Here is a 24,649-nt window from a genome sequence, read left to right on the forward strand (position 1 = left end):
TATTTACTTTTAGGGAAAAAAAAAACTCTGGGTTGGAAGACTGTGAATTTCCCTGCAGCAGTTAAGTACCCTGCCTCCAGGTAAAGAAAACCTGCAATTCACAAAGATAATCCCCTTTTGTCTCAGCTCTGGCTCCAAAGCAGAGAGAAAACAAGCTGCTTTTCTAGCAGCTCCAAAGGAAAAAAAATTCCTTTTTAAAATCTGTATTTCTAGTTCAAAAAAATCTCAAATTGATCTCAAAATGATTTCAGGTTAATCCCACCACTATGCCACCATGTCAAGGTTCCTCCCCCACTCTGAACTCTAGGGTACAGATGTGGGGACCTGCATGAAAAACCTCCTAAGCTTATCTTTACCAGTTTAGGTCAAAACTTCCCCAAGGTACAAAATATTCCACCCTTTGTCCTTGGATTGGCCGCTACCACCACCAAACTAATACTGGTTACTGGGGAAGAGCTGTTTGGACACGTCTTTCCCCCCAAATACTTCCCAAAACCTTGTACCCCACTTCCTGGACAAGGTTTGGTAAAAAGCCTCACCAATTTGCATAGGTGACCACAGACCCAGACCCTTGGATCTTAAGAACAATGAACAATCCTCCCAACACTTGCACCCCCCCTTTCCTGGGGAATGTTGGATAAAACGCCTCACCAATTTGCATAGGTGACCACAGACCCAAACCCTTGGATCTGAGAACAATGAAAAAGCATTCAGTTTCTTACAAGAAGACTTTTAATAAAAATAGAAGTAAATAGAAATAAAGAAATCCCCCCTGTAAAATCAGGATGGTAGATACCTTACAGGGTAATTAGATTCAAAACATAGAGAACCCCTCTCAGCAAAACCTTAAGTTACAAAAAAGATACACAGACAGAAATAGTTATTCTATTCAGCACAGTTCTTTTCTCAGCCATTTAAAGAAATCATAATCTAACACGTACCTAGCTAGATTACTTACTAAAAGTTCTAAGACTCCATTCCTGGTCTATCCCCGGCAAAGACAGAATATAGACAGACACACAGACCCTTTGTTTCTCTCCCTCCTCCCAGCTTTTGAAAGTATCTTGTCTCCTCATTGGTCATTTTGGTCAGGTGCCAGCGAGGTTACCTTTAGCTTCTTAACCCTTTACAGATGAGAGGAGCTTTCCCCTGTCCAGGAGGGATTTCAAAGGGGTTTACCCTTCCCTTTATATTTATGACAGATGTGGTTTATGTATATAACAATTCCGTCACCTGTACACACAGGCTAGAGTCTACTAGAGCATCCAGGAGTTAGAATACAGAAAGCATGGCAAGCAACAGAAGTGGAAACCACCATGTGAAATTCAGACCCTAAACGTTTCCAGTGGTGCAAATTGTCCCTCCTCTTTTGAAAAAGAGCTTTCAGATCCGATTGAAAAATCTCTGTGAAATGTATTAAAATATGGGAAAAGTGCTAAAATTCAGCCCTTACTGCAACTGCAGCAAGCTTATACGTAGCTGTTTCCAACACTGCAGGCTGGTACCAAAGAATCAGGCATTCCACTGATAATGCTTGCATGGGGCTCATGGGGAAAAAAACCTAATGAGTCGTCCCTGTCTGATTTCCATAGCACGGTCCAAAATTTCTAGACTCGCTGCAAGCACCAGAAATGATCCCATTGGGTTTAACATGCAGCACCCGTTGTGTCATTGTGATCGTCCATTGTGTTGGAGCTCATCAGGTTCAGGTGAGGAAAGAGAGCCAAGGAGTTGAGGCATATTATGTATGCAACATGGCTAAACAATAACACAATATTACAATACGTTCAAACTGCTGCGGTCAGATCTTCCGTTGATGTAAATCAGCGTAGGCCCATTGACCTCCAACGAGATGGTCTCTGACACAGCTGGAACCAAGCCACCTGTGGTCTTACAAAGATTTGGATCAGGTGGCCTACTCATCTGCCCCAGGAAGCTCTGAGAGAAGTGAGAGGAAGCTGGTGTCAAGCAGATTGGAAGAAGAAACTCTAGAAGAGCTGGAATGGTTATATACTCCTTTACTTGAGGGTGTACAAAAATTCTTTTAAAAGCCTCGCAGACCTTTCCCAAACTGCTTATGTAATCTAGGCCTAAACACAGACTCCCCATATCTCTGTTTCCCCAGCTGTGAAATGGGGATAATAACATGTGTTTTTTGTGAGAAAAGCTGGAGGACGGATTATGGCTGGCATGGTCTGTAAAGCTGTTACACTCTTGTCATGATTGCATAGTTTTAATTTACAAGCAGTCAGGCTATGCACTGAAAGTTTCTCTTTCTCTTCAGTCTCGTTCATGCTTCGTCACAGATTCTATGCCAGTTTTCACAGTTCCTCTTTCTTAGGCTCCTAAATTGACCCATTCATTACTTCAATGTTTTTTAAATCAAAATATCCCTTTCCGCAGTGCTGTTCCATCTGTTGCTATTGAAGGATATTAGCACAATAGATCAGTGTTTATTGCTGTAATAAAGGAAAAAAGAAATAATCTGAAACAATTGATATTGGAGGCACTCGTTCCAATACCCACTGTAATATTTTAATATGAACTCACTTTATCCATTATTTATGAACACTACATCTGCCAATTTGTTCTCCTCAGAATGAACTTACTACAGCTACTATCAGTCATCCCAAGATAAATAATCCAAGGTTTGACTGGAGAGTATTAACAACAAAACATAAGCTTCCCAGAGCTATATCTCAGCTAAGAAGGACTTCCACAATTTATACCTCACTTGTGTGCTTTCATGAGGAACATCTGGCAATTTGTTATATCCCTAGACTGAAAAATAGAATTTATCTATAGGAATTTCTAGGCACAGAGCCACATAACTCTCTGAGCTCTTCGCATGTACTCAGTCTAATACTTTCTGAACTCATTGAAATGTTCATCCTCTGCATATCAGTCAGTTGTCAGCTGCTATTTTTAAACTAAGCATTTGTCAGGGCCTAGGTACTACTGTGATAGGCATTTTAGGAATTCTTATGGCAAGAATATATTTCACCTGAAAGTCAACCAGTGCTCTGCTCCATTTTTTTGGAATGGTGAGACAGAATAACAAAAGCAAAGGTATCTCCACATAATAGCATATTTATTATTATTATCTGTATTACAATAGTGCCCAGAGGCCACAGCTGTGACTGGGCTTCACTGTACTAGTCCTTATACAAACACATTGGACTCGTCTTCACTGTATTGTCAGCTTGAGTTATAACTTGCGTTTTGTTGCCCATCTGATTCCCATCCACACACAAAAATCTCTAGTTCCTGTGGTGCTTTAAACTCAAACGAGATGGCCCACAGTGGGAAGCTGAAGTGTTGCTAACTGAGGAGGTAGTAATCAATGCAGATGCAGCAGCTCAGATGACAGCAACTCATCAATCACAGTGTGGCTCCAGCGTTTCAGTATGGTCACACTCACTCCAGTTAGTGGAGTAACTCAAATGCATTAACTTGAGCTCACTGTTGCAATACAAACAAACTCACAGTAAGAGACAGCTCCTGCTCTGAAGAGCTTTATTCCACTATATTAGTGACATCACAGCAGAATTTTCTAAAGCCTTCATGAACCATTGCTAACTAAATAAATGATCTGGAGGATGGTGTGGATTGCACTCTCAGCAAATTTGCGGATGATACTAAACTGGGAGGAGTGGTAGATATGCAGGGATAGGGTACAGAGGGACCTTGACAAATTGGAGGATTGGGCCAAAAGAAATCTGCATATGCAGTAAGGATAAGTGCAGGGTCCTGCACTTAGGATGGAAGAACCCAATGCACAGCTACAGACTGGGGACCGAATGGCTAGGCAGCAGTTCTGCGGAAAAGGACCTAGGGGTGACAGTGGATGAGAAGCTGGATATGAGTCAGCAGTGTGCCCTTGTTGCCAAGAAGGCCAATGGCATTTTGGGATGTATAAGTAGGGGCATAGCGAGTAGATCAAGGGACATGATCGTTCCCCTCTATTCGACATTGGTGAGGCCTCATCTGGAGTACTGTGTCCAGTTTTGGGCCCCACACTACAAGAAGGATGGGGATAAATTGGAGAGAGTCCAGCGAAGGGCAACAAAAATGATTAGGGGTCTGGAACACATGAGTTATGAGGAGAGGCTGAGGGAACTGGGATTGTTTAGTCTGCAGAAGAGAAGAATGAGGGGGGATTTGATAGCTGCTTTCAACTACCTGAGAGGTGGTTCCAGAGAGGATGGTTCTAGACTATTATCAGAGGTAGAAGAGGACAGGACAAGGAGTAATGGTCTCAAGTTGCAGTGGGGGAGGTTTAGGTTGGATATTAGGAAAAACTTTTTCACTAGGAGGGTGGTGAAACACTGGAATGAGTTACCTAGGGAGGTGGTAGAATCTCCTTCCTTAGAAGTTTTTAAGGTCAGGCTTGACAAAGCCCTGGCAGGGATGATTTAATTGGGGATTGGTCCTGCTTTGAGCAGGGGGTTGGACTAGATGACCTCCTGAGGTCCCTCCCAACCCTGATATTCTATGATTCTATGAAATTAATTTGCCTTGCTGTGATGCCTGCAGCAAAGACAATGCTTTTCAGTGGAGAATTCAGTCCCCTTTGCCACAGCCAAGGAATTCTTTTAATCAACCTTCATCAGCAGCGATACAAACATTGGTGGTTAAAGTTCCACTGATTGCTGCCAGCATGTCCCCAGGAGCAAAGCCCATAGTGGTGAGAAGTCTACCAGGGTAGAGGATGGGCTGGTACAAAATGAGAATGGGGTGTTTTGGAGGACCACTGCTTGTGCTCCTCTTGAGAGACCTTCCTGGGGTACAGCAGGCCAGGCTGCAACATGCTTCATGCAACACTAGGAAGAATGAATTTGGTTTTGTGTGATAGTCTGAAAACAGGTTAGTTTCAAAGCAGTTGAAGAGGTGCTGATGTGGAATTCTCAGAGGCAAGGTACTTACACATGTGGCTAACTTTATGCAGGGTGGAGCCACACTCCTGGGGCAGGTCCATACTATGGGGCAAAGTCGACCTAAGTTACGCAACTCCAGCTACGTGAATAATGCAGCTGGAGTTGACATACCTTAGGTCGGCTTACTGCAGGGTCTACACTGTGCTGGGTCTAAACTCTCCCGTCGACTTAACTTCTGAGAGTTGTATAGGATGGTTCAAAAGACCTCTAGAAAGGACGCCTTTCGCTATTAAATTCTATGAGTTTTTAGAAATATTTCTTTGGGCCTCTACTGGCTGATCCCTAGTCAATTTAGGACATTTCCATCAGGCTTTTATTATTATTACAAGTGTTTATAAAACTTCCATCCCAGTGAGAGTTGGCAACTTTATGCACAACAGGCCTGGCATTTCAAATGATTCTCCCTCCTCTGTAATGTACTAAAACCAATATCCGATCCTCGTGTTTGGCATCAGCCACTCATTTATGCACCCACAGCATGAATTGTTGTTCATTTGCCTTTTAAACAACGTTCCATCTCCTTCAATATGCTTTAGCTTCTTAAATTTCTCTGCAGTTTTTTCCCCATTAAGAAGTGCAGATGAAGATGGCAGCACAGCATTAGCCTGTTGTTATCAAATTTATATGTTGAGAGCAGAGGTTTGCTTAAACAGATGCAAAACAAAAAAAGGAATCCAGCATCCTTCATTATTATTTAAAATGCTATTTATTTTCCTGCACAATATAACACTTTTCCTTCCCCCCTGTGCCTTTATCTTGTTTCCTTTATTCTGTAGCCAATGCATAATTTCACACCTGCACAATTTCCAGTCAACCAGAATTTTCCTTATCAGTTTAAACAATAAAGGTAGACTACTGAAAAGGAACAGAGAATCATAGAATCATAGAACTGTAAGGGACTCGAGAGGTCATCTAGTCCAGTTCCCTGCACTCAGGGCAGGGCTAAGTATTATCTAGACCATCCCTGACAGGTGTTTGTCCAACCTGCTCTTAAAAATCCCCAATGATGGAGATTCCACCACCTCCCTAGGCAATTTATTCCAGTGCTTAACCACTCTGACAGATAGGAAGTATTTCCTAATGTCCAACCTAAACCACCTGTAAAGGAAAATCTAGTAGGCCTAAATTTCTAGGCCTAAAACTTTGGTCAAGCTAATTGTGTATATGAAGCATAAGAAGAGAGTGTGGAAAATTCCATTAAGGGTCGATTGCAAACAGCACAGCTTAAGAAATGTAAGCATAACCACTAGAAGTTAGAAAAACCATTAACCGCAAAGAAAAACACCTGTCAATATCAGGAAAAGCTTGTTTTTGCTAAACTCCAAATAAGGCAAAGCTACTGTTGAAGCTTACACTATATGCCAAATAAGGAAAATGCTGCTGGGTTTGACAAATTGTGGTTTTCAGCAATATAAGCTCCTGTATTTCTGTTTATGGCAGAGCAGCTCCAGCTGACTCTCCCTGTATGCGCATGCTTGAATAAAGCTAGCTTTCAGGCTTGTTCTGAACCAAACACAATGTGTGGTGATTTTTCCATGACGCACCCTTGCTGCAATTTAAGTCCATTGCTTCTTTTCCTATCCTCACAAGGAGAAGGGAGAAAAATTGTTCTTCTTAACCTTTAACAGTTTTCAAGTACATAAAAGGTTGTTATCATGTCCTCTCTCAGCCTTCTTTTCTCCAGGCTAAACAAACCCAATTATTTCAATCTTCCCTCATAGGTCTTGTTTTCTAGACCTTTAATCATTTTTGTTGCTCTTCTCTGGAATACCTACCAGTGCACATTCTGAACTGAGTGGTCCTGGGTTGTTTATGCCTGCAAAGTTCTCTCCTTCACAACTCGCTGAAAAGTTATTGTACCTCTAATAATAATGTTGGCAGATCAAGAAAGCAAAATTAAGTGAGCAAAAACCCACAAGAGACAGAAAGAAGGGCCCAAAGGATTTCATGTGTTGGGTAAGCATCAACCAAGTGTGTCTTGGAGTAGTTCCCTGGAAATTGGAACAAGATCCTTTCTTGGAGTCCTGCTAGTGGCAGTTATGCTCTGCTTCTATCTCACATGTTCTCTATTCAGATGTGTACATATTGTTAATCAACAACACTAGATTATAGCACTCAGTGTCTTTGTCCAGTTAAATAACTCTGCTGCTGAAGTGCAGGCCTTCTTGAAGACTCAGAAGGAATAATATTTAGGGAAGGAGGTTAAGGCAAGATTCCTTCATTCACTTCCCAGCTGTGCCACAGACTTCTCCTGTAATCCTGGGAAAGTCATTTAGGACCTGATCCAAAGCCCACTGAAGTCAGTGGGAGTCCTATGGGGAAATATGATAGTTAGGCAGCTAAATGGGAAGAAAGACATTTAGGAACTACACCAGGAACATGAGCATGATGGTCTGGTCACTAAACAAGCAACAATCTTTCACATAGCCTGTTATTATGCAGCTACTAGGAGTCTGGTGCATCCCACTACAATGGCTTCTGCATTGTTGGCAGGGTTACAGAATGGCCAGCATGATCCTAGATGCTTCAGGAAGTATAAGGCCAGTACTAAGTACTTGGCATTTGTGAAACAAATGATTAATTACACTGTGGTGTCGCATTTCATAGCCTGGCCCTTACCTTTCTCCCTGTAAAATTGACCCAAGATATTTCAAAAGTGTGACCCACCTTGGAACGTGTCAGCTCCTGGAATGTTCGACTGAGCCTCCCTATGGGCAACAGTGGCACCAGAGCCTGTGAACACCATTTCTCAGCCGGGAGCGGAGACAAAAGAGACTGGAAACTCCTGCAAAAACCAATCGGGAGACTTCGGGATGGGATGATCTATACAGACGTTTGCTGGACCAGTGAGGAGACAGAACTGCTTAGTCCCTACAGTTTGACTCAGAGACCAGGGACAAGGTTTTGTTTCACTTTTGGAGCTTCTGATTTAGCACCGAGAGGAAAGCAGAGCAGGTCAGAGAGTGGCTGCTTAGCTCCCGGGCCCCATAAAGGGAGACTTGGAGCTGCTGGTGGGATTCAGTGCACAGTCGGACAGTTCCACTCCTGCCCTGGTGCCAGCAACTTAAAGTCAGCCATGACCTCCACAGGTCACCAGTCCAGGCAGTCAGGAGAGGACCTTGCCCCATACGCGGCTGAAAACACTGTATGGAGTCCCCTTTTGTTTCCTTTAAGCCAGTCCGCATTTGCTGCTCCCATCTCTGGACACACCCTAGACATTCCATGTGCTGGGAAGGTGCCAGGGAGGAAGCTGGAGCTGGAACTATTGGGAGGTGGCGCATTTGTTATAGTGTAGACATTCTAGTGTTTTCGCTAACCGTAACCCTTTCCTTCCCTAGAGCCTCTTTTTTTCTGTCCCAAATAAAGTCCTCTTTGTTGTAGTTTTGTTTTGGGGTGTGCCATTTCATTTGATGGGGTTTGTATTAATGTATGTTGTTGTTTGTGTGCTGGGTTGTACGCCTTGCTACGAGGGATAGCATCAGTCATTTCCCCAAAGGACAGCGCCTCTTACCTTGTAGGTACAGGGGATGGGGTGGAGGGTTACCTTGGGTGGAGACACCAGGGGTTGCAACAAAGAACTCGGGATCTAACCCCCTGAGAGGAAATAGGAGAAGCCGCTTCAAGGAACAGCTGTCAGGCAGGAGAACAGAGCCACACATGCTAATTAGCAGTTTGCATCCATGAACATCCTAGAGCCAAAATTTCAGACATCTGCTAAATACCACAGCCATGATACCTCTACTGTGTGCTCCAGCCAAGGGAATTTTCAGTGCTGTTATGGGCTACAGGGTGTGAACTGGAGAAGTGAGACAAGGAAGAGTTAAGTGGAAGAAGCCCTTAAAATAACTTTCATCGTGCAGGATATTTGCCTGCATAATGCTTTGTCAATATGTATTCCTGCACAAGGTTGGATTCCTCACCCTCTACCTGAGTGCATTTGATACAGTGAAGTTTCTACAACACTCCAAAGGCCCAGAAACTCAGTTAACTGAGTGTCCTCACCAGATTTACAGTTAGATACAAGAACGTAATATAGTAGGAATGTATTTAGTATTTGAGCAACTTAGAATGTAAAGAGCAACTGCTGGGATATTTTGCTACAAGACCAACAGGCAGCACTGAGCATCTTCCAGCCGGCTGTGACCATGAGAGTAGAAGGAAGCATCCGTGTAAATCAGATTCCGTAAACATGACTTTGTAATGGGAAGGGAAAAACAAACAAACAAAGATTACAAAGGCACATCCCTGATGAGCCATAAGAAGCTACAATAAGAGCTTGAATTTTTCCTAAATTCAATAGGTGGCTCAAAAGCTTCTGTGGGATGCAAATGGAAACTCTATGCTGCTGATAAATTGCAGCTGCTGTATTGCTGAAATATGATCACAATATACAGCAGAGGGGAAAGCTCCAACTGCAGAGAGGTCACATTATTACAAAATAACTCATGTGAGGAGCAGGCCAGCCTGATATTGTGGAAGCAGTTACGTTTATTGACTGACCCCATACTGCTGTGAAGCGTGCACTGCAGTAGCCGTGTTTTGACAACACAGTAACCTAACACTGCTGATATTATTGTGGTCATTGTCTCATTTAAAATGCTTGAAAACAAAGAGACATCCAGGGAAGGGTATTGATTCTGTTAATACAGTGATGTCTGGTACATGCCTTTACAGTTCCATTATTTATTAGACTAAAAGCCCTAAGGAACATTCCATCATTCACATTTCAGATTGTGATGAGGGGGGATTATAAGAATCATTTGGGGAATAGGATCTGCCAGGATTAATACTGGACTGACTTGTGAATTCTTCCTCATATTCAAACTGTAGATTAGGCTGGATATTCCAAAGAGACAACACTAACGTGCAGCTGAGAGAGCATGGAAGAGCATTACTGTTTGTCAGCTTTGTGATTTTTGGACACAATAACAGCAGAGTTAGGGTAAATTGCAGTTATGCAAGAAGCTATCCTAACAAGTTTCTTGCCAACATCTATTGTGTACCAATCAGAAATTGGAATGGTCATAGTCTACAAAGGGAACCACAGGACATTACATATGGATATATCTATCATGTAATTTATGTACATCTGAATTAGCTATAAAAGGTTATCACTAAATGTATTGTGTTTGTGAAGTCCTTACCAACCAACGATTGGATATGAGCCATGTATTAAGGAATTTATCAGGAACACATGTTGGCCCTGTAGGCATGACATTCCTGGCACTTCAGTGGACACTGGATATTGACAAACTAGAAATGATTCAGACTTTGTCTACAAGAATGGCTTGAGAGCTGGAAAACATGCCTTGTAGTGAAAGACTAAAGAAGTTCCATCTATTTAGTTTGTCCAAGAGAAGGTTAGAGGCAACTCAATCATGGTATCTATGTGGGGAAGAGATTTCTGAAAATAGACATCATTTTAATCTAGCAGGAAAAGGCGTAATGAGATCCAATTGTTGGAAGCTGAAGCTAGACAAATTCAGACTATAAATAAGGTGCATATTTTTAACAATGGGGTAATTAACCTTTGAAACAGTTTACCTAGGATACGGTGGATTCTCCATCAAGACAGAATATCTTTCTAAAAAATGTGCTATAGCTCAAACAAGAAGTTATGACTTGATGCAAAAATTACTAGATGAGGTTCTTTGGCCCACATTATGTAGGAGGTCAGACTAGATGATCATAAAGGCCTTAATATCTATGGGGATGCCAAAGACCATAGGTTCTTTTGCTACGCTCTGTCTGATAATGAACTTGGTATCGGAATAATACTTGTAAGCAAATAGATCCTGGAGTTAGAAGAAGATGTAGTAGAATAGCTGTGGGGAGACATGGGACCACAGAGCAATTAATAATTAATTGGCAACATTTTAGCTTACCTGAAAAATAGAGGTGTTAAATTTAGTGTAACTTAACTTGATTGCTAATGTGTACCTTGCCTGGATTTTACTAAATTCATCTTGTAGATATGTGATGGTTAGAATGCTACTGGAGAGTGTAGTTTCAGTGCTATCTTATTAAAAGCACTTCACTGTCTGTATGGTTAGTATCTTTTATCTATGTAGGTTATTGTGGAAAATATATGTCCTCTGTATGAGGCCTTCCATGGGTTTCATCTGCAATGAAGTGGCGCAGTTAAGACTTCACCATTGAACCAATAAATCATATACTGTCCCAGGTGTCTCTGAAAATTATGCCTTGGGCATGACCTGCTTGGCTAAGGAAAAGTTTAACAATGAGGAGTCCAATGGTACCTTAAAGTCTAACAGATTTATTTGGGCATAAACTTGCATGGGTAAAAAACCCCACCTGAAGAAGTGGGGGGTTTTACCCACAAAAGCTTATGCCCAAATAAATCTGTTCATTTTTAAGGTGCTACCGGACTCCTCGCTGTTTTTGTGGATACAGACTAACACGGCTACCCCTCTGATACTTGAAAAAAATTAAAATTCCATACACCTGTTTATCTTCAGTCTTCCCCTCTTGGATAAAAATGGCACTTAGATACTACAGTGATAGATAATCTTGAAGTTCCTTAGATAGACAGGACAAAAACTATTCAAGCCCTCCTTTTGTGTACCAAAATTACTATCACCCAGTCACAGAATAGAAACAGTATTATGTGACTAAGGTGACTCATCATAACTCAGTTCATTCCAGTCACATAATACTCACTACAAACTGTTTGGGAGCAATCCATAGGTTCAAAGATGTAGCATAAAAACATGTAAATAATGAACAAACTCAAGAGAACTGTGATCTGCTTGTGGGCATGTGTGATGCTGTATAGAAGAAAGGTGACCACTTATATTACGACTGTTGTTACGACTGTTGCCCAATTGTAATAACTCTTGTACAAAGTATGTCATATAAGGGATCAATAGAAAAGTTATGATTTGCTGAATATGATCATCCTGTTAATATCTACGTATCATCTTTGTATTTGAAGTTATCAGTATTTGCTATGTGTCTGTATCTGAAACATGTTCTGTTCTTGATAACTCTGACCAGACAAATCTACGTTCAGACTAGCCATCACTGGTTGATGGGCCATTCATGTGGTGATGGGCCGTTGAGGGAAATCAGCTCTTTAGTGACCCCCTTCCTGAGGATGCCTCAGACAGCATGGAGCCAATGGCTACTCTTATGATTCAGCAAAGTATGTATGGACATATGACCTAAGACTCCATCTTTTTTCCAGTAAGTTTCCATGCTCTTGGGCTCAATGTATCTGAGTGGAGACTTTGACATCATTCTTTTGTCTTCGTTTCCTGCTTCATTTCTCAGGACTGATTTCTAACAAGGAAGCTTTGAACAAGGGACTGATGACCCCGAACTAGTCTGAGTAATCAGAGAGATTGAACAAGCTAGCAGATTTACATCACTGCTACGCTCCTGACCTGCATCTCTGAAAATCAATTGTAATGTATATGATTCCTTAACCATTTAATACTTTCTTTTCTTTTTATATTATTAAACCTTTAATTTTTAGTTACTGAAGGATTGGCTCTAAGCATGGTATTTGCATATGATTTAAGTCGTATATTCACCTGCTGAGGTGGCTGATCCTTTGGGATTGGAAGAACTTTATGAGTGATGAATCTGGTTTTCAGTAATCTCTCATCATAAAGTCTAGTTGTCTGGGTGGTGAACCAGGGACTGGAATGCCTAAGGAGACTGTGTTTTTGGCTTCTTGTTAATCAGTGTGGTGATACAGAAGTCCACTTTAGTTACTGGTTTGGTAAACTCTAATGACAGAATAACCACCAGTTTGGGATGTGTCTGCCCTGTTTCTCAGCAGTCTGTGCTGAGTTGGCGTTCTCAGCTGTGACCCATGTAGGCACCTTGCATCTCCAGATAAAGACCATTTAATGTGCTCTGAGATTCATGTTTGTATTTCAACACAACCAACCTTCCAGGCTTCATTATTCTTTCTGATAGAAGGATAAAATTTGTAACAAGGACCTACCTGGAGTGCGTCAGTTAGAAAGCCAAGATACCACCAAAATTTTTGTCTTCCACACCTGGTGAGCTTGTATAAATAGACCCTAATATGGGACATATATTTGTCCTAAAGGAAGTCACATCATAGAATCATAGACAATAGAGAAAGAAACGCCGTAAGTCATTTTGTCCATCCCTTTACACCACTCTTAAAAATGATAGTGATAGACACCCTATAAATGCCAAGGATAGGCTATAGTACAATATTATTCCCAACAACATATGATCATTATTAACTGAATACTGACAGATTGCTCAGTATGTATTCTTAAACGCTGAACGGAATACCCCTTGTTTGTCACTTTTTACAAAGCATGTATATGTTCAAAGTAAGTAGGATTAATTTTATCTTCCCCCATTGCATCACAGCCTAGACATTACAGGGCCCTATCTGGAAATGCTTTACTTAGGAAAAGCTTTTTTGACTTCACAAGAGATTTTCCTGACAAGGGCCAATATCTTTTCCAGATATTCAATTTATATTTCCATTTGTTTAATGTCAGATATTGCTCCTAGCCTTGCCCCATTAGAAATACCCTAAACTAATCCTGTGTGTCTTTGGTGTTTAGTACTTTCATATATCAGGTACTACTCCTCATTCCTGCTCTTAGTCAATTTTTGCCATGCTAGAAATGTGTTTTGCTTTTAAGTCTTTCCTGGTCAGTTACCCTCTCCAGACTGCTCCTCATCACTTTTGGAAGGTGAAATCTCAAGCCATAGGTCTAGAAAAGGGATCAGGGAAGGTGGTCTCAGAATACGGGTCCCTATAAAAAAAAACCTCTCACCTATGTCTGAGCTATTGAAGTCCTCAAACCATGGTTTAAAGACTTCAAGGAGCAGAGAATCCTCCAGTAAGTGACCCGTGTCCCATGCTACAGGGGAAAGCGAAAAAACTCCAGGGCCTCTTCCAATCTGCCCTGGAGCAAAATTTCTTCCTGACCCCAAATATGGCGATCAGATGAACCCTGAGCATATGGGCAAGATTCACCAGTCAGATACCCAGGAAAGAATTCTTTATAGTAACTCAGATCCCACCCCATCTAACATCCCATCACAGACCATTGGGCCTATTTACCAGGAATATTTAAAGATCAATTAATTGCCAAAATCATGTTATCCCATCATACCATCTCCTCCATAAACTTATTGAGTTTAATCTTGAAGCCAGATAGGTCTTTTGCCCCCACTGCTTCCCTTGGAAGGCTATTCCAAAACTTCACTCCTCTGATGGTTAGAAACCTTCATCTAATTTCAAGTCTAAACTTTCCGATGGCCAGTTTATATCCATTTGTTCTTGTGTCCACATTGGTACTGAGCTTAAATAATTCCTCTCCCTCTCTGGTATTTATCCCTCTGATATATTTATAGAGAGCAACCACATCTCCCCTCAACCTTTTTTTGGTTAGGCTAAACAAGCCAAGCTCCTTGAGTCTCCTTTCATAAGACAGGTTTTCCATTCCTTGGATCATCATAGTAGCCCTTCTCTGTACCTGTTCCAGTTTGAATTCATCCTTCTGAAACATGGAAGACCAGAACTTCACGCAGTATTCCAGATGAGGTCTCACCAGTGCCTAGTATAATGGTATTAACATCTCCTTATCTCTACTGGAAATATCTCGCCTGATGCATCCCAAGACCGCATTAGCTTTTTTCATGGCCATATCACGTTGGCGGGTCATAGTCATCCTGTGGTCAACCAATATTCTACAGTCCTTCTCCTCCTCCATTACTTCTAATTGATGCGTCCCCAGCTTATAACTAAAATTCTTGTTATTAATCCCTAAATGCATGACCTTAAACTTCTCACTATTAAATTTCATCCTATTACTATTACTCCAGTTTACAAGGTCATCCAAGTCTTCCTGTATGATACCCCGGTCTCGCTCTAAATTGGCAATACCTCCCAGCTTTGTGTCATCTACAAACTTTATTAGCACACTCCCACTTTTTGTGCCGAGGTCACTAATAAAAAGATTAAATAAGATTGGTCCCAAAACTGATCCCTGAGGCACTCCACTGGTAACCTGCCTCCAGCCTGACAGTTCACCTTTCAGTAATTTTCATATTGATCCCCATTTTTTCCAATTTAACTAATAATTCCTCATGTGGCACGGTATCAAACGCCTTACTGAAATCGAGGTAAATTAGATCCACTGTGTTTCCTTTGTCTAAAAAATCTGTTACTTTCTCAAAGAAGGAGATCAGGTTGGTTTGGCACGATCTACCTTTTGTAAACCATGTTGTATTTTGTCCCATTTACCATTGACCTCAATGTAGTTAACTACTTTCTCCTTCAAAATTTTTTCCAAGACCTTGCATACTACAGATATCAAACTAACAGGCCTGTAGTTACCCGGATCACGTTTTTTCCCTTTCTTAAAAATAGGAACTATGTTAGCAATTCTCCAATTGTATGGTACAACCCCTGAGTTTACAGATTCATTAAAAATTCTTGCTAATGGGCTTGCAATTTCATGTGCCAATTCCTTTAATATTCTTGGATGAAGATTATCTGGGCCTCCCGATTTAGTCCCATTAAGCTGTTTGAGTTTCGCTTCTACCTCAGATATGGTGATATCTACCTCCATATCCTCATTCCCATTTATCATGCTACCATTATGCCTAAGATCCTCATTAACCTTATTAAAGACTGAGGCAAAGTATTTGTTTAGATATTGGGCCATGCCTAGATTATCCTTAACCTCCACTCCATCCTCAGTGTTTAGTGGTCCCACTTCTTTTTTCTTTGTTTTCTTCTCATTTATATGGCTATAGAACCTTTTACTATTGGTTTTAATTCCCTTTGCAAGGTCCAACTCTACTTGACTTTTAGCCTGTCTCACTTTATCCCTACATGTTCTGACCTCAGTAAGGTAGCTTTCCTTGCTGATCCCTCCCATCTTCCACTCCCTGTATGCTTTCTGCTTTTTCTTAATCACCTATCTGAGATGCTTGCTCATCCAGCTTGGTCTACAACTCCTGCCTATGATTTTTTCCCCTTTCTTGGGATGCAGGCTTCTGATAGCTTCTGCAGCTTTGACTTAAAGTAATCCCAGGCCTCCTCTGCCTTTAGATCCACAAGTTCTTCAGTCCAATCCACTTCCCTAACTAATTTCCTTACTTTTTGAAAGTCAGCCCTTTTGAAATCAAAAACCCTAGTCGCAGATTTATTTTTGTTTATCCTTCCATTCAGTTTGAACTGAATTAGCTCATGATCACTTGAACCAAGATTGTCCCCTACAACCATTTCTTCTATGAGGTCCTCACTACTCACCAAAACCAAATCTAAAATGGCATCCCCTCTAGTCGGTTCAGCAACTACTTGATGAAGGAATCCATCAGCTATCGCATCTAGGAAAATCTGAGTCCTATTATTATTACCAGCACTCACCCTCCAGTCTATATCTGGGAAGTTAAAGTCTTTACTTCATTAAAAACATTAAAGAGGGCTTTATCCATATCCAAATTAGATCCCCATGGTCTATAGCACACCCCAAGCACTATCACAGGGGAGGCTCAAGTAGTTTTCTTCCCCAATGTGATTTTTGCCCAGACGGACTCTGTCTTATCCATTCCATCGCTTCTGATTTCTTTACATTCTACCTCATCATTGATATACAATGTTACTCCACCACCTTTACCTTTATTTCTGTCATTTCTAAAAGCACATACCCTTCAATAGCTGTAGTCCAGTCATGACTACTATTCACCATGTTTCTATTATCCCTATAATATCTGGTTTCACTTCCTGCACCAGGAGCTCTAGTTCCTCCATTTTGCTACCTAGGCTCCTCGCATTGGTGTACAAACATCTTAATTTTTGCTGTTTGGCCTCACTCACATTCTGTACCGGATTAGGCATGGTCATTCTACAGCCAGTGTGACCTATAAGACTGGTATCCAGACTGCCCTTCCTCCTTATGTCCATTCTCCTACCTACGGCTGTATCCTTGCTTACTTTGTTTTCTTCCCTCTCAATGCTAAAATCCGGCGTGGAGATTACCTGGACATCTCCCAATCATCTCCCCCAAATTCCTAGTTTAAAGCTCTCTTAATCATCAGTTGAAATACAGTTGTGTTTGGTCCTAGTAGTACTCTCCTTTTTATGAACTATTCTTCTATGCATTTTTAGAAAAATACTGTTGGCCAGATTCTGATCTCAGGAATCTCTCCTAGCATTGCAGTGTTATTCAGCCTCAGATGACTACATGACACACGTACTAAGCAGCCAGCTGTAGAGCACTCTCACTACAGTCAGTGCATTGGGATGTCATTTTCAAGATACCTAAGTTACATTCTATTTCCAAATTGGTTCTGCAGTGGGATCATCAAACTGTCATTCTGGATGGTAATGAGGATCAGGAAATGTAGTCAGGAGGCATGAAGTCCAAGGATAGCTAGTATCACCTGGATTAGAAAGTGTAACATTACCACAATGTGTGTCACACCACACAGCCCTGTCCTGAATACATGACAGCCCAGGTACAGCCACACTCATTTACACAATATGTCTCAGGCCATGGCGGCAGCACATGGCATAATGATGCTGAAATTTTACCCATGATCATTTCCAAATGCCAACCACTGTGTTGCCTTTCAGCAGGTTCTAATCTACATAAGTGTAAATATATAGAACATATATCCTTTTGTTGTGGATATTCACTTAGCAAGCAGCCAGCATTAGGAGACATGTACTCTAGAACAGTGGCTTCCAAACTATGATCCATTGATTGCAAATGTTCCATAGACAACTGGCCACAAAGATATGGCAGGGCAAAAAGTTTTGGCTCCCCTCATTGAATCCAAATCGCATTGAGAGATGGCTAACAATTCACTTGATCCTCTACTAATATTATTTTCCCATGTGAGCCATTGTAGCAGTTGCCATAAAGGCATGCCAGTGGGAAGAGGGGTCATTGCAAAGCAGAGGGGTGATGCATTGCAAGACTTTCCATGTTAAAATGAGGTTACTGGGCTCAATACGGGAGTACCTGGATGAAATTCTGTCTTAATAATGAAAAAGTCTGAGCCCTCCTTCCCTAGACAATCCTTCAGCACAGAATATGTTTACACTGAAGCTGGAAAGTGTAATTTCAAGATCAAGTAGACATACCCATGCTAGCTCTATTCGAGCTAGCTAACTAGAAACAGAAGTGTATCTGCAGTAGTGTGAGGGGCTAGCCAACCCAAGTACATAACTAGGAATTTGGTTAGGTACATATTTGGGGGTGATTAGTCCCTCCTGCTACTTGCACCACTTCTATTTTTAGCATGATAGATGTCTACACGAGCCGGAAATTACATTGTATAACTCCAGTATGAACATACTGTGACAAAGTTCCTCCTCTACCTTGGTGGGTCTTGCACTTATTAGCGGATTTGCTCGCCTTGGAGCTTCACAGCAGTCCTCAGATTGGCCGTTTTCATAAACCCACAATCCAGGTCAATTCCTCCTGTGTCTGACCAGGAATTGGGAGGTTTGGGGGGACCTCAGGTCCACCCTTTACTCCGGGTTCCAGCCCAGGGCCCTGTGGAATGCAGCCATCTAGAGTGCCTCCTGGAACAGCTGTGCGACAGCTACAACTCCCTGCGCTACTTCCCCATGGCCTCCTCTCAACACCTTCTTTATCCTCACCATAGGACCTTCCTCCTGGTGTCTGATAATGCTTGACAGTCCTTCAACAGTATGCGTTCTCACTCTCAGCTCCTAGCGCCTCTTGCTCCCAGCTCCTTACATGCGCACCACAAACTGAAGTGAGCTCCTTTTTAAACCCAGGTGCTCTGATTAGCCTGCCTTAATTTATTCTAGCAGCTTCTTGATTGGCTGCAGGTATTCTAATCAGCCTGTCTGTCTTAACTGTCTCCAGAAGGTTCCTGATTGTTCTGGAACCTTCCCTGTTAACCTTACCCAGGGAAAAGGGACCTACTTAACCTGGGGCTAATATAGCTGCCTTCTATTACTCTCCTGTAGCCATCTGGCCCGACCCTGTCACAATACCTGTAGACCCGTTAAGTCTATGACCCATGTGCTAAACTAATCCACCCACCAGCAGGGATATTCTACTCACATCTTTGGAGGGTCCTCAACTATTCTCTTCCAATGGAAATGTTGTAAAAAGTGTTTGTTAGTGATTCATATCTTGTATAACTGATGAATAAGAAATAAATAAAATTGCCATCCTCTTTTTACTGACAGGTTTCAGAGTAGCAGCTGTGGTAGTCTGTATCCGCATAAAGATGGTCACATAAACACCACCCTATACTGGAAACCTACTGACCGCTATACTTACCTACATGCCTCCAGCTTTCATCCAGACCACACCACACGATCCATTGTCTACAGCCAAGCTCTACGATACAACCGCATTTGCTCCAACCCCTCAGACAGAGACAAACACCTACAAGATCTCTATCAAAAGTTCTTACAACTACAATACCCACCTGCTGAAGTGAAGAAACAGATTGACAGAGCCAGAAGAGTACCCAGAAGTTACCTACTACAGGACAGGCCCAACAAAGAAAGTAACAGAACACCACTAGCCATCACCTTCAGCCCCCAACTAAAACCTTTCTAGCGCATCATGAAGGACCTACAACCTATCCTGAAGGATGACCCATCACTCTCACAGATCTTGGGAGACAGGCCAATCCTTGCTTACAGACAGCCTCCCAACCTGAAGGAAATACTCACCAGCAACTGCACACCACACAACAAAATCATCAACCCAGGAACCTATCCTTGCAACAAAGCCTGTTGCCAACTGTGTCCACATATCTATTGAGGGGACACCATCATAGGGCCTAATCACATCAGCCACGCTATCAGAGGCTCGTTCACCTGCACATCTACCAATGTGATATATGCCATCATGTGCCAGCAATGCCCCTCTGCCATGTACATTGGCCAAACCGGACAGTCTCTATGTAAAAGAATAAATGGACCCAAATCAGACGTCAAGAATTATAACATTCAAAAACCAGTCGGAGAACACTTCGATCTCTCTGGTCACTCGATTACAGACCTAAAAGTGGCAATTCTTCAACAAAAAAACTTGAAAAACAGACTCCAACAAGAGACTGCTGAATTGGAATTAATTTGCAAACTGGACACCATTAAATTAGGCTTGAATAAAGACTGGGAGTGGATGTGTCATTACACAAAGTAAAACTATTTCCCCATGTTTATTTTTCTCCCCTACTGTTCCCCACATGTTCTTGTTAACTGCTGGAAATGGCCCACCTTGATTATCACTACAAAAGGTTTTTTTTCTCTCCTGCTGGTAATAGCTCGCCTTACCTGATCACTCTCGTTACACTGTGTATGGTAACACCCATTGTTTCATTTTCTCTGTGTATATAAAATCTCCCCACTGTATTTTCCACTGCATGCATCCGATGAAGTGAGCTGTAGCTCACAAAAGCTTATGCTCAAATAAATATGTTAGTCTCTAAGGTGCCACAAGTACTCCTTTTCTTTTTACTGACATACCCTTGTCTCAATAAACCATTACATCACAATTACAAACTTGCAGCACATTCCAGTGCAGTACCCGTTCTCTGACATTGCCAAAGTTTACTTTAATCAAACCCTTTTTTCACTTGGGACATTAAGAAATCTACTAAGATTCATAGACTCCAAAGCTAGATGGGACCATTGTGATCATCAAGTCTGACCTCCTGTATAGCACAGACCATAGAACATCCCCAAAATAATTCCTAGAGCAGAGCTTTTAGAAAAACATCCAAGCTTGATTTAAAAATTATCATTAATGGAGAATCCACCACAATACTAGGTAAATTATTCCAATGGTTAATTACTCTTTCCACTAAAACTTACGCCTGATTTCCAATCTGAATTTGTCTAGCTTCAACTTCCAGCTATTAGATCATGTTTTACCTTTATCTGTTAGATTGAAGAGCCCATTGTCAAATTCTTGTTCTCCATGTAGGTACTTACAATTGTGATTAAGTCACCCCTTAACCTTCTCTTTGTTAAGCTAAATAGAGCTCCTTGAATCTATAACTGTAAAGCGGAGGTTCTCAAATTGGGAGCAGGCCCCCCTGGGATGGCACAGAATGTATTCTGGGGAAACGTGAGACGTTTTAGGGGGAAAAAAAACATACAGTGCACATTTTACCCACAGCAATGAATAACTAGCAAAGCTGATTGCTCCAGACATATCAGGTCCTCAGATGGCACCGTGCATTTGACTCTACATGGTGCTGTGCATTTTGATGGCTTTCTGTTGAGCTTGCATAGCATTAAACAAAGTCATTGCCATCTGTACATTAATCCATTTGCTACGACGCAGTGTGCACATTTAACTGCAAGCATGGACCACAATCACAGTTTTGCTTCTGCTCTTATTTACATTATTTGTTTCCAAGACACTGGTAATCAGAAGAAAATTGAATGCTCATGGATCAACGTCATAACAGACAAAGCACAAAATGGGGTATTACTTAATGTCTGCTACAGACCACCAAATCACACTAGGGGACAGGACAACTGTTGCTTCATTCATACAACAGAAAATATCCCAACTCAACAGAGAAGCTGAAAGTGATTCAAGTGAAGCAAGGTCCCTATCAAAGGTCCCTTCCAGTCCTACATTTATGTCACGCAGATTGAAACCCCACACGACCACGCAGTTTTTCCATTCAGATTATAGATAAGTGTGTAATGAGCCAGTCGTCCTGTCTCCTAGTGTGATTTGGTGGTCTGTAGCAGACACAAACTAATACCTCTTCTTGTGCTTTGTCTGTTATGACATTGATCCATAAACATTCTATTTTCTTCTGATTACCAGTGTCTTGGAAACAAATAATGCCATTTCTGACTCCCTCCCTTTTTGCCCACTCATTCCTTCCTAAATAGGTTATAACCATTTATTTTAACATTCCAGTTGTGCGAACCATCCCACTAGGTTTCAGTAATAACAACTAAATTGAATTTGTGCTCATAAATGAGCAATTCCAATTCCTCTTGTTCGTTACACATGATCCAAGCACTGGTATATAACCAATTAAAGAATTTATTCTCTTCATATCCTCTGGGTCATTGTTTAGTTTTGTTCTCAACATCTTGATTCTGTGATAAATGAGAACTCAAATCTTACCTGTTTTTACCCACCCCTTTTGTAATTAGTTTAATGCCCTCCTGACTACTCTAGCCAGGTCATCCCCGAGGAGATTGGTTCCCTTTCTAATGAGGTGGAGGCCATCCAAACTATACATCCCCCTCTTCCCATAGAAAGTGGACCTATGTTCTAAAACTCCCAAATCCTCCACCCTACACCACTTGCCTCACCAGGGTTCACTTCCAGAATCTTCTATCTTCCTCGCTTGTGGGAAGTATCCCCAAGAAGATTGCTTGGACATTATTTTATTTATGAGTTCCCTGAAGTAATATATTATCTGTGAGATATCCCATAATGCAGTTTCATTAGTGCTGATATGAACCAATGGATTCTTGTCTGTCGACTTCCGAAGCCTATCCAATCTTAGCGTGACATCTTCTTTCTTGTCTCCGAGGAACCAGCATGCCACCCTGTTGTCCACCTGTGTCCTGCAGAATGTTCTTCTGATTCTTCTGAGTATAGAATCTGCAACAAAGATCTTCTCTCTCCCTTGGATGTTTGGAGAGTATTTGTGGGCAAGGTCGATTTCCTTACCAGTGGCGTTGAGCTGCCATCCACAGATGTGTCCTGTACATCTCTCCATTCCCTTGGACCAGCTGGATCTTGAGAGATACCTTCCATAGTTTCCATGTTGAGGACCTGGTATCAGTTTGCAATTTCAAACTGTGTAAAATTCTTCCTTCTGGAAGAATGATCTGGAAAACGGGGTAAACGGTGAGGTGGCAAAATTTGCAGATGATACAAAGATAGTTAAGTCCCAGGCAGAATGTGAAGAGCTAGAAAAGGATCTCTCAAAACGGAGTGACTGGGCAACAAAATGGCAGATGAAATTCAATGTTGATAAATACAAAGTAATGCATATTGGAAAACATAATCCTAACTATACATATAAAATGATGGGGTCTGAATTAGCTGTTACTACTCAAGAAAGTGATTTTGGAGTCATTGTGGATAATTCTCTGAAAACATCAACTCAATGTGCAGTGGCAGTCAAAAAAGTGAACAGAACATTGGGAATCATTAAGAAAGGGATTGATAATAAGACAGAAAATATCATATTGCCTCTATATAAATCCATAGTATTTCCACATCTTTAATACTGTATGCAGATGTGGTCACCCCATCTCAAAAAAGATATATTGAAATTGGAAAAGTTTCAGAAAAGGGCAGCAAAAATTATTAGGGGTATGGAACGGATGCCATATGAGGAGAGATTAATAAGACTGGGACTTTTCAGCTTGGAATAGAGACGACTAAGGAGAGATATGATAGAGGTCTATAAAATCATGACTGGGTGTGGAGAAAGTAAATAAGGAAGTGTTATTTACTCTTTCTCATAACACAAGAACTAGGGGCCACTAAATGAAATTAATAGGCAGCAGGTTTAAAACAAACAAAAGGAAGTATTTTTTCACACAACGCAGTCAACCTATGAAACTCCTTGCCAGAGGATGTTGTGAAGGCCAAAACTATAACAGGGTTCAGAAAAGAACTAGATAAATTCATGGAGGATAGGTCCATCAATGGCTATTAGCCAAGATGAACAGGGATGGTGTCCCTAGCCTCTGTTTGCCAGAAGCTGGGAATGGGCGACAGGGGATGGTTCACTTGATGATTACCTGTTTGGTTCATTCCCTCTGAGGCACCTCGTATTTGCTACTGTCAGAAGACAGGATACTGGGCTAGATGGACCTTTGGTCTGACCCAATATGGCCGTTCTTATGTTCTGGTCTTCTTCTCTGGTGGCCAGAGCCTGTCATCTTTCTCTGTCTCCAGCTATGTGTAATGCTACAGTGACCACTTGCCTCTAATGGTTATGAACTGCCAGGGCTCCTCTCAACTTCTTTCTCTTTATGATTCCTGGGTGGCCAGCTCCTGTCTTCCATGAAGCTTTAGAATTCATCTGTGTCCATCTTCCTGGTAATAGAGGTCTTCTGGGTTCACTCATGAATTGCTGAGGTCCTTCTTGATTTTCCAGGCAATCCAGAAAAGTAATAAGCTAGTCTTCTAAGCTATGGAAGAACTAAGCTTGATTCCTATATATAATAAATCCTTTCTTTCAGGAAAGCAAAGAATGATCCTTTGTCTTTTAACAATTTTCTTTTTACTGGAATAAAATGCATTCTCCTACTTTGACTGGCAGCACAGACATCAGGGAAGACTCTCTTTTCTCCTTATAAATTATAGAGTCCATGTGACAGGTTAATTTTCAAACCCTCTATTTAGCTTGGAAATTCAAGAATATTATCATCACTGCTGTTGGTGTTTTATCACCAATAGGTTCTGGTAAAGGGCTGCAATGTTCTTTTTCTCATTCAAAATGCAGGATACAAGTCCTTTCATGAAAAGATTTCTTATAGAAAGCTATTTAAAATTGACAGCATCGCTCCTCCTCCTTCCCCCTCAGCAAGACATAGCAGCCTCATATTCAGCCTTTGTGTTCTGTCTTTCAATTTTTCTTGGCATTTTGTTGATTCAGGTTGATTTCTGCTCATTTGAGTTGGAGCTGTAATTGCTTCATCTTCAACGACCCCTGTCATAGATATTTAGGTCAGAAGGGAC

General features: G+C 41.4%; 1 long non-coding RNA gene across 2 annotated transcripts in view; it reads left to right on the forward strand.

Moving 5' to 3' along the window:
* LOC311513060 overlaps positions 1–20,347 on the forward strand; it is a 43,647-nt gene extending 23,300 nt beyond the window's left edge. The window contains exons 2-4 of one of the 2 annotated variants that reach the window (XR_014709640.1): positions 11,955–12,143; positions 12,231–12,364; positions 19,144–20,347. This is a non-coding gene — a long non-coding RNA (uncharacterized lncRNA). The remainder of the gene's footprint in view (positions 1–11,954; positions 12,144–12,230; positions 12,365–19,143) is intronic. The other variant, XR_014709641.1, reaches the window with a different exon arrangement.
* Positions 20,348–24,649: the final 4,302 nt, after the last annotated feature.

The sequence above is a fragment of the Lepidochelys olivacea genome, assembly GCF_965140295.1.
Source record: "Lepidochelys olivacea isolate rLepOli2 genome assembly, chromosome: 1".
Lineage (NCBI taxonomy): Eukaryota > Metazoa > Chordata > Testudines > Cheloniidae > Lepidochelys > Lepidochelys olivacea.